General features: G+C 38.6%; 1 protein-coding gene across 41 annotated transcripts in view; it reads left to right on the top strand.

Moving 5' to 3' along the window:
- The window catches only part of NRXN1 (neurexin 1), a 1,413,358-nt gene that overhangs the window by 244,881 nt on the left and 1,154,946 nt on the right, over positions 1 to 13,531 (top strand). The gene's annotated exons all lie outside the window — the stretch shown is intronic.

Below are 13,531 nucleotides of genomic sequence, written 5' to 3'. Positions count from 1 at the left end.
CAGGGAGAGGTCCAGCTGAAATCGTATGGCGGGCAGCAAAGGAGGATGTGCTGCACGCTAGCCTGGCCTTAAGTAGGCCTTCTGGGAACTCCTCCCCTGGGCCGGGGAGGGAGGTGTGGGGGTGGACCAGCGAGGGGAAGGCCAGACCCCCCTGGTCATGAAGCCCCCCCGCCTATGGCTAGGGAGGCCGCTTTATTGCTAAGCAAACTGTGGTTCCACTGAAGCCAGGGATTCTGGGTAATGACATGCAAATGAGCACATACAGTGCTTCACCCTTTACTTCTTATCCATGTTAATATTGACCCCGATATGCTTATGTCTGCCATATTACACAGCTTTTCAGCATTGCCTGGGTTAAAGATGTGCATAGCCAGTAAACCTACTCAGTGGTACTGTAGCTACAGCAGTTTAAACCTTGTGGGTCTCATCAGTGTGAGCTTGGTTGCTGGCTATGCAACGTGAAGCTGGTAAGTGGGTATAACCAGACATTAAACAAGTTATCTATGTGAAACGTTTACAAGTTTAGCAATTTTCACAAACCAAACTCAGACACATTCACATTTTTCTAGCCTTAACTATGCTATGTGCTTCTCTGTTGTCATGTAAACATTTAAAGTTCAGCAACAGCTCCTACAACTGTCAGTACAGGCATACCCCGCATTAACGTATGCAATGGGACCGGAGCATGTATGTAAATCGAAAATGTACTTAAAGTGAAGCACTACCTTTTCCCCACGTATCGATGCATGTACTGTACTGCAACCGTCATATACGTGCATAACTGATGTATATAACACATTTGTAATAGGCTCTATAATCTCCCCGCTTGCGCACAGCTTCGGTACAGGTAGGGAGCTGGTATTGCTGTTCAGGACGTGCTGACAGGCGAATGCGTGAGCTTCCGTTTGCCTATTGGGCGATATGTCCTTACTCGCGATTGCACTTAAAGTGAGTGTCCTTAAACCGAGGTATGCCTGTATATTCTTTTAGTTTGACTCTATTAAATACATTTAAAAAAATGTAGGAGGTGATACATTAAGGTCCATTACAGGTTAACACACCTGATCCTGTGTTAACAACCATCCATGTAAATGGGCGTTAACACTGGATCGGGTGTGTTAATCTGTAGCAGACCTTCATGAATCCGAGTCTGTGGTCCCTTTTCTTTATACTGTGAAACTGCCTCACAATGCCCAGGAAGACTGTAAATTAAATTCATATAATGGGGCTCAGAGTTTTCCTGTACATTGAGAAGCGGCTTTATAGCATATTAAATAGGTGCCTAAATATTTGATCTCTTAATTTCTGTTCTTTACCTGCTGACATGTTGATATTGTGAGATATTCAGTATTTTAATAGATCTAGGTTTTAGGAAATCTGGTGTCACAAATTCTTTTCTGATAATAGAAATAAACGGAAACCTTCTAATGTGTCTTGAAAGGCATTCCTAAAAGGGATCTGCAAATACCAGAGGGTGTCGATAAGAAGGTATTCCAGAATTATGGCGATTTACTAAATAAGAGGATATTATCGGTCTGTGTCATGGAACAAGAACTGCATTCTGATTCACCCCCCTCTCTACTTTGCAGCTTCTGCCTGTCAGTCTTATTTTCAGCTGCATGGAGTTTGCACACACATACTGTGCCTGTGTCATATGCAACAATGTTGCATTTCTTGCCTCTGGGCATGTAATCAGTGAACTGCTACTGCAGCCTCTCCAGTCCTCCTAGTTAATGGATTTTCCTATTTCCCCCCCTGTCCTTGCTGACAGTTAGTATAGTCTCACTTCCCATCTAGTGTGACCCTTGCTCCTCACTTCCTTTTCACCCTGGACTCTGAGTGAGTAACTGCCTGCTATTTACCCCAGCAAGGCCTTTCTGTTTTACACTGTCTCATCATTGATACACTGCACTTCAGACAGAGAAGCACTCTCTCCCAACATTACATCTACAAGCACCCATCTCCCTGTTTTTTTCCCTCAATAAAATCAAGTAAGAGAAAAGGACTTGTTTGTGCTTTGGAAGAGGTGAGACACGAGTTAAGCTAACTGGAATCATTCATACATCATTCGTGACCCTGGCTCCAGTATAGTCTGACATCAATTTACGAGAATTACAGATTAATCTTTGTAAACAGTTGTTATTACACAGATCAAGTAAGGCCATTAACACCATGTTTATGAGGTTGATAAGGACAGATATCTAATGGTCACTCACATTTAGGAGTAAGATGGTCAAAAATAGTCTTGTTATATACGGCAAACTCGTTTGAACCTATTGATACAGTATGAATCACATAATTCCAAGTATTATAGCAATAAAGATATGGGACATTTTATATATCCAGGCAGCTTTTTAAAGTTCTTTCCTTAAATCGGAAAAGTGTCATTAGAGGTTATGAGAGGAGGTTATGGACCCACCCAGAAAGGTGGGCTTAGTCAGTTTGCAAGGCAGAAGGATTTTTGAATAAGAAGCTTGTACTTGTGAATATGAAATTAGAATTCAACAGAGGAGTGTCTGATGTCACCAAGATATGTGAATCTTCCATGCTCCAATTACCTCTTTGGAAAATTTCAGATACATGTTATGTGGTAGTAACATATAGGAATCTTGCTTTCGCCTTCTTAGCTTAAGAAACTGTCTGCATTTATTGTATTGTATATTCTTGTAATAATCTTTTGCTGTAATCTAAACACTATACAATGTTGTATATTACATCTAAAATTGAATAAGTATATCTTTGGATCTAACCGAACTTTGCACATTTTGAAGAGAGTAATTACATTTTCTGAAAAAAATTTCTACAACAGATTTCGGTGTGTTAAATGCATATTTTCTTTTTTTTTTAAACAGGGACCAAAGATCTGCAAATTAATATTTGATAACTCTTTGGCGGTGTAAGCGAAGTAAAGATATATATTGTGACAGAGTGAGGATAGATATTATTCATTTGAGGGACCTTTGCGTAGGTAAAAAAAGTGAGTCATCTAGTTAGCTGTGTGTATAAACCCTTGTCACATATATAAGTCACATGCTCAAAAGGTGTGCGTTAGTGACACCTTTACTCACAAATTTGTAAAGGGAGCAGCAGACAGAAAGTTACAACTGTTAAATGACTGAAAGGATAGAAAGTCATTGAAAAGACTGCGTTCACCTCTGAGGAAGAACTTTCTGGTACACAAGCATTTTACTAGGACAGCTTTTAAAGAGGCAGCCTCGTGGCACTTAAAAAAATGATTAAATACCTAATCTGCCAATCGATTACATTAGTAATTGATCAGCAAATAGCCTGCTTCCCAGGACTCACTAAATGCCTGCCTTTCACGTTCAATCAATCTTTTAGTCAGTGTAACTCAGCAGCTACAAAGTATTCGTATATTACTAAGGTAACATTGTCTATTGTTACATTTTGCAGCTCAAACTGCTGAGAAAATTGGCAACAAATTATCACAAACAGGAAAGTGTTAAAATATCTTGTATTGCTGGGGAGTTGTGCTAAAACCTGCTGTAGAAATCAAAGGATGCTCAGTATATTAAAACTTATTAAAATGGCATTAAGAGTTGAATAAAAGAAAAAGGAGTAAGTATTATCGAATACTACAGAACTGAATTATTAAAAAACACATGTAGGATATTGCATGGATTTGCTTCTTTAACGCAAAAGCCCTAATATCTAGTTATGGACATTTTTTTGTGTGACCATGCTTGTAATTTTGTTCAGTTTAAACTTCTGATGATTTTTAAATGATTTACATTTATTATTTTTTAAATTAATTTTTTTTTGCCTTTTCATAAATTAGCATACAGTAAGTATTATAGATCTTATCGCACCACTGCCAATATCAGACACTACCCGTGTACTTTAAACGCAGCACATATTTACTAAGTAGTGCTACTCCATAAGACTTCTTTTGGCACCGGAAGACATTAAAGTAAATCAACAGTGTGGTGTGTTCCACCTCTGGAAGGCAAAGAACCACTTAGTCAAATTGGCCTCAATGTCTTTGAGACAACATCAGTGCCCCAGAAGTGGTTTTAGTCTGAAAGAAAATATATCTATTAACTCTACTCTAACAATTAAACCTTAACATTTAGTTTTTCAGATTCCTATTTGTATTTTTCCCCCCACTATTCCTTCCTGACTTCACCTTCACTATTCACCATAAAACATTAGTTAAATTATCAAGTCCATTTAATTTGTCCCTAATTACTAATCTATGGTAATTCTAGCAGTAATGGTTACTTTAGTTAACAATTTCCTTCCCTCCCACCTCTGAGGTTTTACTTTTGAATGCTCGCTACTCCTTAATGTCATATATGATAATCTCTAATGAAATATAACACAATCTACAATGAATCTATACTGCTATCTACCTCAATACTTTTCCCTTTGTAGCTAACCAACACTGTTGCATTCTTTTCCAGGAATCCTCTACCTTTCCTTCCTACTACAGTACCTATACTTAGCGCATCTCCATGTATCTCAGGTGTGCTCATTTTTGGGGCACAGGTGTCTCTCTGTGTGTTGTCTAAAGTTGTGATTGGGGGGGGGGGGGGGTGGGGTGTATATATAGCAAGTGGGTCTCTAATAAAATCGGTCACTCTCTCACATATGCAGGGGGGATGCTCTTTTGCATATCATAAGCAATAGCACCCAGAAACGAAATAACCATATGTTATTTAAGGAATAGCACTGGTTTAACGTTGGGTTATTTGTCTTAATACATCGGGATTAAATTAATTGCAATGTTAATTTAGGTCTTTATTAGGTTAAACAGCTTAACAGAGCTTAGTGCATGTTGCCCATAGGCTTTTATTCTATAAACTGCGATAGCACCGATCCTAGCCAAATGTATAGCATAAGGGCCATCGTGAATCACCTTTTTGCTTGTTATCCACTTTAGCATGGATCCCTTGAAGCTTATGTCTGCTGTTCTAAACTGCTGTTGACTTTAAAATATATAATTTTTCATGAAGAAATATTTTAATGATTTTTTTTAAATCAAGGTTTTTTTAAAAAAAAAATCACCCTTTTAGATGCATACTTATTAATAATATTCTAATTTATTGCATAAAATTGTTGCAGCTCATAAAAGGAGAACAGCCCAGGTTATTATGGCACATACTGTACTGTAACACAGAAAATATTCTAGCCTTAAGAAACTGACTCACTTTTAGTCTGCTTAAACCACACATTAAAATTGCTGTTGAGACTAGTTCTAGTAATTGTGACATTCATTTTTACTGTATTGATTCAGATTAAACTATTTTATGAGCAAAGCGGACAGGGCACAGACCATGTAAGTACTGTAGCATGCAATTCAAAATAATATGTAAATGATTACCATAAATTAGTGCAGGCATTTTTGCGCATGATTCCAATATAATATCCACATTTCCATAAATATTCTTTTGCTAAATGATCAGATAATCAATTGTACGGTCTGCATTACGTCATACTTTTTGAAATAACCCGTTGCATAGAAATCTGCACATGTATTTACTTTGGTCATTACTAATCAACACAAAAGTAGAACAACCAGCTATTTATCAGGATCAATATGAAAAGCATTTCTCAATTAGATACTCAGTGAAAAAACAACATGCATCAGATTAACCTATGCTACTTGATCCATATTACTGGGTAACCCCAAATAAAACATGCAATTAGGACAAAATATTATCATGATGATTATTTTACTTTGTAAGGCTGCATCTTGGGCATTATTAATTATGTCATTTCTTAATTGCAGATGGTTTCTTATTTAATTCTCATGGGAGAGATGTAAATGCAGATTTACTACTACACATTTTGTGCTTTATGTGTGCAAAGGGACTCATTAGGGACAACTTAGGCTGTGAATGACCGTATTAATGAGATTTGATCGAGTTGACAATAAGCACGTGGGTAAACAATCTGGTATTAATCTTATTTATCTTTATTCTAAGAAATATTTCTCGGGTTTCTGATTTAAACGGCTTGATATAGATACTGTCCCTCGGTAGCTGCAGCAATATCGACTGATTTGATATTTAAATGTGAAAATATTGTCTACATTGTATTTCAGAAGAAATGTCACGGCAGACTAGAAACGATAGCAGACTGTCAGATTCAGAATGATAGATTCTAGAAAAACTGTGTTGCATAAAGATGAGCCCTTTTGTGCTACCTTGGAGCGTTTCTATAGCAACAGAGCATTGCTTCATGGGAATTTCAGTTTTCTTGTTTGCCCAGAGAAGTCAAAAACCCTTGTTTGTTGCAGTCTTGAATTTCATCTTAACAAGGGATGTAACATTACTTATGGTTTATTTGGTATCAGATATATCTAGCACCGCTGTTCAGCTAAGACTAAAGCATAATAAAATCTGCTTTTTGTAATTTTTATCTTCCTGATGGGAAATGTTGAACAAAACAATAAAGCTACATAGTAAAAATGTTGCTGGGAGAAACAAGAGGGTAGTTAGTACGCAGTGCATTGCACTTATGGATAGTATTCATTTATCTAATATTGACATAATTCTGATGATTAATGGATTCTTTATATTTGATATAATACTGCATGTCATTCAAAATGCAGTGGATTTCCCACATCTGTATTTCAAAAACGGAAAGTACAGTATTGTGTATCATACTAGTCGATATTTCAAGTTAACCTTTGATTTTTCCTTTACTCACTGGATATGTTACTGTATATGCATTTTTAAATATTTACCCTTGAATGCCCACCTACGTACTGTCGAAATCATGCTTTGTGCAAATACCTTTACTGATATGATAAACTTTAGGTAATGTACAACTGGTATGCAGGCATGTACATTGTATCTACAGAAATTGAGAACTTGCACATTTTTTTCCGTACTGTAAAATTGATATAATAGTCAAGGCCACAGATGTGACTGTGTACATTCTTTTAAACTATGCTCAATTGTGTTTTTCCACATTGATGATTATTCTTGAAAGATATTTTTCTATTTGTCACTTATTAGCTCCTTGGAGGCAAAGGTACTAGAATGGCGCTGTTCTTTGATGAACTGGTGCACTGTATGTGTGGGGGGGAGGGGAAGAGGATGTGGGGAAATGTGGGGAAATGTGGGGAAATGTGGAGATTCCTTTTTAGTTTTTAGAACTGGACTGCAACTTTAAAGAAATGTATGTATCTAAAGCAGTACTTTAAACTTTTTTTGGTTAAGGAATCCTAGAATTATATTGTGAAATTCTGGGGAACCCCAAACCTTCTCTCCCCTCCGACCGTCCCTCTCCCCCCCTCCTCTGTCTCACACGCACACAGTTTGGGGCGAAGAGGTCTCCCATGCTGGGCTGGTCCGCCGCTCAATCTTCTGGTTTGGCGGAAGTTGGACTCGGACTCTGGCTCCAACTGGTGGAGGGACGTAAATACACAGGACACTGCTTCTGCTAGGGAGCTGCCGAGTTGCCACCACCGACACAAGACTTGGGAATGTTGGGGCAGTGTTCCCAGCTCTCCCCCCCTGTTGGCGGTGGAAAACTTGAGGGGTGCCCGCAGAACCCTGGTTGAAAATCGCTGATCTATAGAAACCCACTGATTTGGGTTGCCATCATATATCCAATGTTAGCAGTACGATTTTAAAAGCTTAATATATGACATAACACCATTTTTTAATATATAACCTCATAAAACTTGATTCTAGAAAAGTAAATGCTTCACTGGGGAGGAAAGCAGCTATGATAACCCCAGGCAAAATTCATTTATTATTGTATGTTATGCTTTATTTAAAAGGAAGAAAAAAACAGAACTCAAGAGAGCTTCCAATAAAAGACTTGCAGAATGATATTGGCTTCAGTATAAATCTGGTATTGTTGTATAATTTGAATTGAGTATTAACCCCTCATCACTGACAGTAGTAGTCACATCGGTAAACCAGATCGAAATGGGGATGGAGACCCCTCCACTTCCATCAGCCGTAGGGAGGGAGTGGGGGGCATCATGTGACCACCCCATATTTCAGCAGTCAAAATGTTAAGGAGTGATTGTGTAGTGTTCACTGTACCGTATGCATGGTAATAAATCGGGAACTGATGAAAGTTCAGTCAAACCCATCAGCATGTATTTTACAGTACACATAATGAAAGTTTATAGACATAGAAGATGTTATTATTTTGTGGTAAATGCTCAGTATGTTTGCAGATATATGTCATGGAAGCAGATCACGCAGATACAGATGTAGCAGGCGTTATTGCACACGCCAACAGGTGCAACAATGTGTTAGCCCTGCCCCTTTTTCGCATGCGGCTAATTCGATTTTTGCCAGCGTGTTTTGTGTGATTTAGAATATTTTAAGCATTAGAAATGTTTAAATAATAATGCTTTATTTCTTATCTGGTATTAATGGACTAGAACAGGGGTGCATGTCCAGTCCTCAAGGGCCACCAACAGGTCAGCGTTTCAGGATATCCAGCTTCAGCACAGGTAGCGTAATCAGTGGCTCAGAGTCGAAGACTGAGCCACCTATGCTGAAGCACGGATATCCTTAAATGTTGATGGCCCTTGAGGACTGGAGTTGCCCACCCCTGGACTATAGCATGTAATTGCATATACCCGACATACAATTATGATGCATTATGTGCCGTACTACAGCATTTCATTTTGTTCTTTCTGGTGCATAGCAATGAAGATCTGAATATTTTATGGGTTGTGAAAGGCAGTTGTCATCGGACAGATTGCAGAGAATAAAAATACAGATATGGCAAATACAATATGCAGAGCAGTTTACAATTCCCCCAAAATATCCAGCCCTTATCATGACAGCTGAGATTCTCCATCCACAAAACTATTTATCTTCAACTGATCGCAAATAATAAAACTGACCTTTTCGTACTAACCAGCATGCTTGAAAGTATTTATAAATCGATAAGAGAGATTACTTTAATCTGTGCACGAAGCGTTTGTTCTAGTTGATTTCAGCTATTAATATCACTGCATTTAGTGGTTAAGTGTATTTGCAAGATTATTGTTTAAGATGAATTACCTTCTCATGGGTACAAGTATATCTGTTTATTTAAAAAAAAATTATATTGATGTTTATTTATACTCCGTACTATATGTCATGTGTCACTGCAGTCTTTGTTCCTGTACTTTTTTTTTTATAATAGACCACGTGGTACATCTTATAGCATTATTGTGATAATCTAAAAAAAAACAAAAAACTCTTTTTTTGTTTTGTTTTACAAAACTGTTAGCAGGTAACAATTATTATTTACAAAAATAACAGATTCTAAACGATTTTGAAATGTGAATAAATGTGTATATTATTTCACATGTCCAAGAATATCCCCTCCCCACCCCCTCCCCCCGGGTCTCACATTGTTTTCTAGAAAAAAAAAGCCCTGGTTTTAATGTTGAAAACATGAGCAGAAAGAACAGAAAAGCAGCAGCTGCATCTCCAGCGGAGCTGAGCACAGGACCGCGGAGGCGGCTCTTCCAGTATGCACAATAGGCAGCAGTCTGGGGCCCTGCAGTCTGCCTGCTGCAACGCCACCACGGGACGCGAGATGTACAGCACAGACTTCCTCACCTCCAATCACCCCTTGGACATTTTTCTACTTTTGTTTTGAGCTGCTGCAGGCACGGCTGTAGCTGTAAGGCCGTGATTATACCTAAATATCGGCAAACACCAAAATCTGCTCTTACCCACAACCAGGCCAAGATTATCAGAGCGTTATTTCTGGGAATAGCCTACGAGCAGGGCAGGGCAGGTCTAAAGTGGTAGCCGAATGATTGTACTGAGTATAAGACCTAACCCTTTCATCACACGTGTCATACAAAGATATACAGTATAGTATGGATCATATAAATGTCTGAAACACATCAAAAGATGCATCTGATAATGTGTCATGAAGTTCATGTAATAAACTATACTATGGTCTTTAGTGATTAAAGTGAATGTAGGATATGTTTGTCTGACCTAATATGGTATATAATTTTGACTGAATTAAGTATGGGTCTACAATAATGAGTCTATACAGTACATTATAACAATAATTACCAAGAGACAGAAGTAGTGAACAAAGCTTTTATTTCTACATAGTTACTTCACCGTGTGCAAACAATAACATTACAGGTCAAATAACAAAAACAATATCTACAGAAAAGCCTCTCCACTTTTTTGTGGAAGAACTGCCTGGCTGACTAGGCCCCCTGGGAAACGCGTCTATAACGCATGTGCGTTAATTGGAGCGGACATTATAATTTTTCTAATGTATCCCTGCGCAAATGAAAATCCCCGATAATACAGCTAACGTAACGATGCTAGCTTGCTGAATGGCCGTTGTTGTTGCATATCATTAGCTTTGTGGATACCCGTTAAGCAGAATAAAAATAACGGACATTACCTATTTAGGTAACATTACATTAGTAACCCAGATTTAACAGAGCTCTGAGGATTTACTCCCTACCAAAAACAAAGTAATATAATACTTTTATTAAAGAAACAAAATGTGTCTCTAATAGCTTGAAATACTCACTGTATGCATTAAAGCATTCAGTTTCCACACATGCCTCAAAATACAACCCTTCAATAACTGCTGCAATCCTGTTCAATGAATCATTAAGAGCAGAGTTAAATCAGTAAAGATTGTAAACTGAAAGTGCCTGCCATGTGCGGAGGATTCAGCCTCGGTGTTGCGGTAAAAAAGTATTTTTTTTTCTCCTGTGATCTGTTTTTCTACATTTAATCTACAGTCCGTATTCAATATGGCGAAAAGTATAGCAACTCACGGATAATGATGCATTGACTTCCATGATCTTGCATGGACGTTGCATCAGTAATTTATTTTACCCCGCGTCTCCCCATAAAACAGGATGGTGGGATCTTCTTTATTAGGCTATTTACATTTCTCTTCCGGCTGTGAGGTCAAAGTATAAGAGGCTTCAGAAAGCAAACAAACATGTACAGGAAGTTAGGTAATAAATGGAAAATACCAAATATTTCCCTTTTGGACGTATGAATAAATAGTGTTGTGACAAGTGGGGTCAATATAAAGGATAAAAAATATGAGGCACCGTTCATTACAACTTTTAATAATATGAAAAAGCATTGGGGTGCTCTTTAGTGTGACCCGATTTGGGGTCCACATTTAACAACATTCCCCAATGTAATTTATAGGAAAGCTCGTAATATTAAAAACTTTATAGCACATTGCATGATTAGGGATCCTTCCCCCGCTTCAACAATATAATGATACTAGCTGGTTAGGACCAAACCCCAAGGGTGCTACAGGTGTGGGAACTGTGTCTCATGTGACTTCCTGTAAAGGGACAATAAGACAATTACGTCTAAATTCACAGGGAGAAAGTTCCAAATTAAGCAGTTCATTAACTACCTTTCCACATACTGTATGTGGTTTATATGATGCTGGAATACCCTTGTGGAATCCAGTATATACTGTAGGCAGTACCATAAGGTCTTTTAAAATCAGACTGTAAGAAAAAAAAACATGTCAACATTTCCTCGCACATCATGATGTAATCCAACAGGCCTTTTTAAGCAAAGGCCATTGAACATATGAAATTTGGGAGTCAGAGGAGGAGACAGGATCTGTTTGCTATCCAAACGAGAGGCCTTTTGGATTTTTCAGATGAAAAGTCTTGCGCCCCTGGATCTCAATGAAGTGATAGATCTGATCCCCTTCATTCAGGAGTGATTACCACACTGCAACTATCACTAGCTGTAGTCCTTAAATATACAGAATCCTAGATATTGGTTTCACATGGATGTTAGTACATTGCAGAATGTATGTATATACGGTATGTATTTTTTTTATATAGTGCCATTAATGTACATTGTGCTTTACAGCAGAAATACATGTTACAATCATATAAATAGCAAATAATACAAATAACACATAATGGGAAGAAGTGCTTCAAACATGAAGGGACATTTAGGAAAAGGAGTCCCTGTTCCGAACAGCTTACAATCTAATTGTTAGGTAGGAAGAACGTATAGAGACAGTAGGAAGGTATTCTGGTAAGTGCGTCTGCAAGGGGCCAAAGTTTATGTATGAGGTGTAAAGTATCAGCCACGGAGCTACTCATATGCTTCGTTAATCAGGTGTGTTTTAAGGTGTGTCTTAAAGGTGGATAGAGAGGGTGCCAGTCAGATATTGAGGGGAAGGGCATTCCAGAGGTGTTGGGCAGTCAATGAGAAAGGTTTAAGACGAGAGAGGGCTTTATATACAAAAGGGGTTGAGGGAAGACATCCTTGAGCAGAACGCAAGAGTCGGGGTGGTGTATAGCGAGAAATTAGGGCTGAGATGTAAGGAGAAGCAGAAGAGTGTAAAGCTTTAAAAGTGAGGAGGAGAATTGAGTGTGTGATACAGGATTTGATAGGAAGCCATGAGATGGATTTCATCAGGGGAGATGCTGAGACAGATTTAGGAAAGAGTAGAGTGATTCTGGCGGCAGCATTAAGGATAGATTGTAGGGGAGACAGGTGAGAGGCAGGAAGGCCAGACAGCAGAATCGAGTACAGTAATCGAGACAGGAGAGAATGAGGACCTGTGTCCGAGTTTTAAAAGTCGAGCAACAGAGGAAAGGGCGTATCTTTGTAATATTGCAGAAGAAAAAAAGACAGATTTTAGCTAGCTTTTGAATGTGAGAGGAAAATATGAGGAGTCGAATGTGACCCCCAGGCAGTGTGCTTGTGCTACGGGGTGTATGATAATACTTCCAACAGTAATGTGGAAGGAGGTTGTAGGACCAGGTTTGGGAGGAAATATGAGGAGATCTGTTTTTGACATGTTAAGTTTGAGTCGGCGGATGGCCATCCAGGATGATATAGCAGAGAGACATTCAGAAACGTTGGTCTGTACAGTAGGTGTAAGGTCAGGGGTTGAAAAGTAAATTTGTGTGTCATCAGCATAGAGGTGATATTTGAACCCAAGAGATGTGATCAGGTCACCTAGAGACAGTGTGTAAAGAGAAAAGAGAAGAGGTCCCAGAGTCCACGGGTATGCCCACAGAGAGAAATAGAGGAGGAGGTGTTAGCAAAAGAGAAATTGAAAATACGTTGTTGTAGGTCAGAGGTGATCCAGGATAGAGCTATGTTATGAATACCAAGAGTATGGAGAATGTGAAGGAGAAGAGGGTAGTCCACAGTATAAAATGCTGCAGAGGTCGAGTAATTGAGCATAGTGTAATGGCCTCCGTCTTTGAAGATAGAAGGTTGTTTAAACATCTTGTAGTTTTTTTGTTATGTGGGATTCCACCTACAGATGCAGCGGCCATTATTTTAACAAATCACGGCGTCGTTTTCATGTGCGCTGCTGTACTCCACGCAACATGAGCGTGGTCAATCACCCCAGGCACACATATTTATCACGGTAGCTTTGTTTGAATTTCATGGATTGTGTGCAATTAAATGCAATGAAATTAATGAATTGTAATGTGTACAGTACTGTGCTACTGCGTCAATTTCAGGTGTTTAAAAGCCAGAACACTAAAATGCCATTTTATGCACTCGCCTGCACGCACGTCTTGAGGCGGTATGGTTGGAAG

This window comes from Ascaphus truei, chromosome 4 (assembly GCF_040206685.1).
Source record: "Ascaphus truei isolate aAscTru1 chromosome 4, aAscTru1.hap1, whole genome shotgun sequence".
In the NCBI taxonomy this organism is placed as follows: domain Eukaryota; kingdom Metazoa; phylum Chordata; class Amphibia; order Anura; family Ascaphidae; genus Ascaphus; species Ascaphus truei.
The sequence above is the reverse complement of the archived record's forward strand: the minus strand, read 5'-3'. Positions and strand labels throughout refer to the sequence as shown.